The sequence below is a fragment of the Leopardus geoffroyi genome, chromosome C1, assembly GCF_018350155.1.
Source record: "Leopardus geoffroyi isolate Oge1 chromosome C1, O.geoffroyi_Oge1_pat1.0, whole genome shotgun sequence".
Taxonomy (NCBI): Eukaryota; Metazoa; Chordata; class Mammalia; order Carnivora; family Felidae; genus Leopardus; species Leopardus geoffroyi.
The window spans coordinates 177,655,295-177,660,045 of NC_059328.1; positions in this window are offsets into that span (position 1 = coordinate 177,655,295).

Sequence of the window (4,751 nt, forward strand, 5' to 3'; positions counted from 1 at the left end):
TTATTTAAATTTAAACAGTCACATGAGGCTCATGGCTACCATACCTGGACACTGTAGTTCCAGAGGAAGAGATCATTTTGGGGTGATCTCTGGGCCTCCGTTCTCTCATCTTCAGTATGAGAGGCTGGACCCTAAAATTATGTTATTCTGTGAAGATGAGGCATGCTGTGTCACTGCTGACTACAGGGAAGTGAAAAGTGATTTTCCCTTTAGAAGTTCTGTCCTTTGGTGCGTGGGGATAAGACAAAGCTACTTCGGAAGCCCCAAAACGCTCCTGTGCCATTTCCGCAAAGCTCTAAGATTACCTGACTCAAGAATTCCAAACCATCAAGCAGATGGGGAGAGAGTGGGAGCAAATAAAGGGGTGAGAGAAAGGGAGACTGGTTTCTCAAGTCAGAAAGTAATTTACCTTATGCCAGACAAACCGTGGCTTAAGAGAGTAACACTGGAAATATGTTGATGTCTAGACTGGGGGAGAAATGAGCCCAGTCCAGGTGGCTAACTCTCAGCTCTCATCTGCTTCAAGTGGCTAATGCAAGACCATCTGCACCACTGTGGCTCCAGGAAGATTTTAGATGGCAACCCAGGAACCTGACAGCGCTGGGGGTAAATTGCGGGTTCTGGAGTGCCACTGTCTGGACTTGAGTCTCAGCTCTGCCAGAGGAAATTTACATATATTCACAACCTCTCTGTGCCTCAGAGGCACTGTAAAATGACGGTGATTGTAGTATCTGCCTTCAGGTTGTTTTGATGTTGAAACACAGAGGTACCTGACACACAGTGTGCACTATAAATACTGCCATCGTTGTGTGGCCAAGAGCCCATGGCAAGAGGAGTGCAGTCTCATTTCCCCAACCAGCACCCCGTTCTCTTCATAGTTTGTTAACACTGACATCTATAATAAGATCGCATTCCCCCGGACTACAGTGCTATGTTATGATGTTTGCCGACACCTAGTAAGTTGTACAGTCAAGCATTTGGTTCCAACGTGAATTATAATCATTAAGTTGGTTGCAGATATGAGTTCGTTAAGGGACAAAATTAAGCAAAATATAAGTTGAGGAGCTGGGGAAGAATGACAAGTAACAAGGGCCAAATCTATAGTGTGCAAAAGCCATAGACAGGAGAGGTTATAGGATATCTGTTCCACAGTTTCAATATTTCTTTTTTGTCTAAGAGGTGTCAAAAGATGTAAGCGAGAGTTTTATAATCATTTAACAAGTTACATACCCTCTTTCCAAATTGTCAGCTGGTATTATTCTCTTCACCTGTAAACTTGTATTTTAAAAAGGTCAGGAACTTTTTGTTCCCTGAAAATCTCAATGGGGGTAGGGGGGAAGGGTCTCAAAAAAATAACATGTAGACCAGTGCTACTCAATTCTAATTTACTTTTAGTGTACAAAAGTACAGATTTGCAGTAGTTTGGAGGCGGGGGAATTGGTCCATTGCCCCAGAGTTGGCACACACATAAATTCAGGAGATGTAGTCATCTCTTCAACTGATCAGCCACTTAACTTGACTTTGTTTTTTTAAAGATGGCAGGAAAGGAAATAGCAAGGGCACGGGCCCTGACACACTGAGCCTTGCATTCTGATTATACCACTTTAGCTACATATGTCCTTTAGCAACCTTCTCCGAGTCTGTCCTCAGTTGAAAAATGGAAATAATGCTAAAGTATATTACAGTGATTGTAAGTCAAAATGAAGAGGCATAGAAAGTGCCCGTATAGTACTTGACAGATCAATAAATGCTGGTTCTCCTCCCCTTTCTCCTTTTGATTACTGCCTTTCTGGAAAATGGACCAAATGTAAAAAATAGATTCTCCCAAATTATTTAAATAATAGTGGTTAAAATAGTGGGTGGCTCAGTTGGTTAAGCACCCGGCTCTTGATTTCGGCTCAGGTCATGATCTCACAGTTGTGTGGGGGGCCCCTGTGGGGCTCCTTGCTGGGTATGAAGCTGGCTTAAGATTCTCTCCCTCTGTCCCTCCCCAGCTTGTGCTCACATGTGTGTGTGCTCGCACTCTCTCTCAAAAAAAAAAATTAAACAAGGGGTGTCTCTGTGGCTCAGTAGGTTGAGTGACTTTGGCTCAGGTCCTGATCTCGCTGTTCCTGAGTTTGAGCCCCGCATTGGGCTCTGTGCTGACAGCTCAGAGTCTGGAGCCTGTTTCAGATTCTGTGTCTCCCTCTCTTTTTCTGCCCCTCCCCTGCTTGCGCTCTGTCCCTCTTGCTCTCAAAAATAAATAAACATTAAAAAAAATTAAAAAAAAATTGAAACAACAAAGAGCAGCTATCCCATTGAATGTGTCTTCCAAGATGTATCCTACTAAATATACACTCAGCCCAAATCTCCTGTGACCTGTGAAGGCATCACATTCAGAGACCATAGCAAAAATATGCAGTTACCTTAAAATGGTAACTAGATTCCTAAGCCAGAGAAAGACTGAAGATTTTAAGAACGTATCTGAAAGAAGAACATGCCCAGTAGAAGGGGGTGGAGATGCTGATCAGTGACAACAGGCACAGAGAGGAAAAGCTGGCAGGGTCTGCATAAAGGAGGCCTGTGCCAAAAGATTTAGTACCTCATCACGTTAGGGTAGTCCCACTGAGGGATTAAATTAGACTTTTTGGCCTGGTGACATCAAACACTTGAATTATGTAACAAACTCCCTTTGTTCTCTTTCTGCTCAAGCAACCTTATTCCTACTATTTGACCCCCTCACAGATCTGTCTTCTGGGAGAGAATCTGCTGGTCTTATGAATTCAAGTGTTTTTATCCTTAGGCTAGTTTTATTTTTGGCTGTGAGTCACTAAATACACTATATGAATTGGCTAACTCATGTGGTAAACTCATCAGTGTCATACCTCCTGGTGGGGGTCTCAGAAGGCAGCAGTGGGGTCACCTACAAACACCTCTCTATCTTAATGCAGGCATCTTCGAAATTCTACATCCATTATGTTATTTATGCAACAGCTGGACAAAAAAGGCTGATTTAAAAAACTGTACTTCTCTGGGGCCCCTGGGTGGCTCAGTCGGTTAAGCGGCCGACTTCGGCTCCGGTCATGATCTCGCAGCCCGTGAGTTCGAGCCCCGCGTCGGGCTCTGTGCTGACAGCTCAGAGCCTGGAGCCTGTTTCCGATTCTGTGTCTCCCTCTCTCTGACCCTCCCCCGTTCATGTTCTGTCTCTCTCTGTCTCAAAAATAAAATAAACGTTAAAAAAATTTTTTTAAAACTGTACTTCTCTAGGAAATAACCTCATACACAATAATCCTTTTTCTTTTCTTTTTAAAAAAAAATTTTTTTTTCAACGTTTATTTATTTTTGGGGCAGAGAGAGAGGGAAACACAGAATGGGAAACAGGCTCCAGCCTCCGAGCCATCAGCCCAGAGCCTGACGCGGGGCTCGAACTCACGAACCGCGAGATCGTGACCTGGCTGAAGTCGGACGCTTAACCGACTGCGCCACCCAGGTGCCCCTCCTTTTTCTTTTCTTAACACAACTGCAGGAGTCTTAATTTATGAACTTGTTTCGATATATTGATATAATCCATCATCTATTCCAAGCCTCTTAAAAACTGAAATCTCTTAAATTTCTAGATTTTTTAAAAAAGGTCATAAATTGAAATACTGTCCTAAACATCAGATGGACATTCCCCTCTGATTCAGCCCTTAGTATTATTGGCAAAGTGTACAACCAATTCACAAAGCAATTTTTGTGATATGTACAATGTGTTTTAAAACATTTTAAAAATAACATTTGAATGATATAATTGTTTAAGCATGGCCCCCTACGCTAAATCTCACCCACACATTTTGGTGTCAAATAGCCCCAACTTGCTAACAACAGTAAGCTTTTATGAGGCACCTTGCCTAAGCACTAACACAAAGCGTCTGTTCTGTTCCATAATTGCACACCTATGGCGATATGAAGCACAAAGCCAACTTTTAACCACCTGTGAAGGGCAGAGTCATTTTACTGAATGGTCATTTAAACAGTTTAAAGGACTTTTTTTTTTTTTTTTTTTTTCAACGTTTATTTATTTTTGGGACAGAGAGAGAGCATGAACGGGGGAGGGGCAGAGAGAGAGGGAGACACAGAATCGGAAACAGGCTCCAGGCTCTGAGCCATCAGCCCAGAGCCCGACGCGGGGCTCAAACTCACGGACCGCGAGATCGTGACCTGGCTGAAGTCGGAGGCTCAACCGACTGCGCCACCCAGGCGCCCCTAAAGGACTTTAAATAAAGGAGGGAGAGGGAAGTGGGAGGGGGAAGACAGAGAGAGGAGGGAAGGGAGAAAGGAAAGAAGAGAAAAAAGCTCTCCTATGGGAGTCATCTGTGTATTGCTTCACGGGGATTAGAACTGTGATCAGCACTATAATAAATCCCAAATCAAATGAACACAACAGAAATACACCAAACGTATCACAACTAATGCTTGTAACTGTTTTGCTTTTCACAGTACTCACATAACAGAAACTGACAAATCCATGATTTCCTCTAGAATAAACCTGAAAAACAGCATCCCAGAAGACTCTTGTACTCTTCCTCTCTTTAGCTGTTTTTATTGTGATGGTCCCACCCAGCTTGACCCACTAGGGCCTCCTTCTGCAGCCAGCTCCTCTTCAACATGGCATAGGTAAGGCCCAGACTGCAGCTGACTGTGCACACGTCATTCAGACACACTTTCTGCCAAAAACTGCCTCCTGGGAGGTGAACATGGTGAGCACAGCACTGATGCATCTGATACACTCA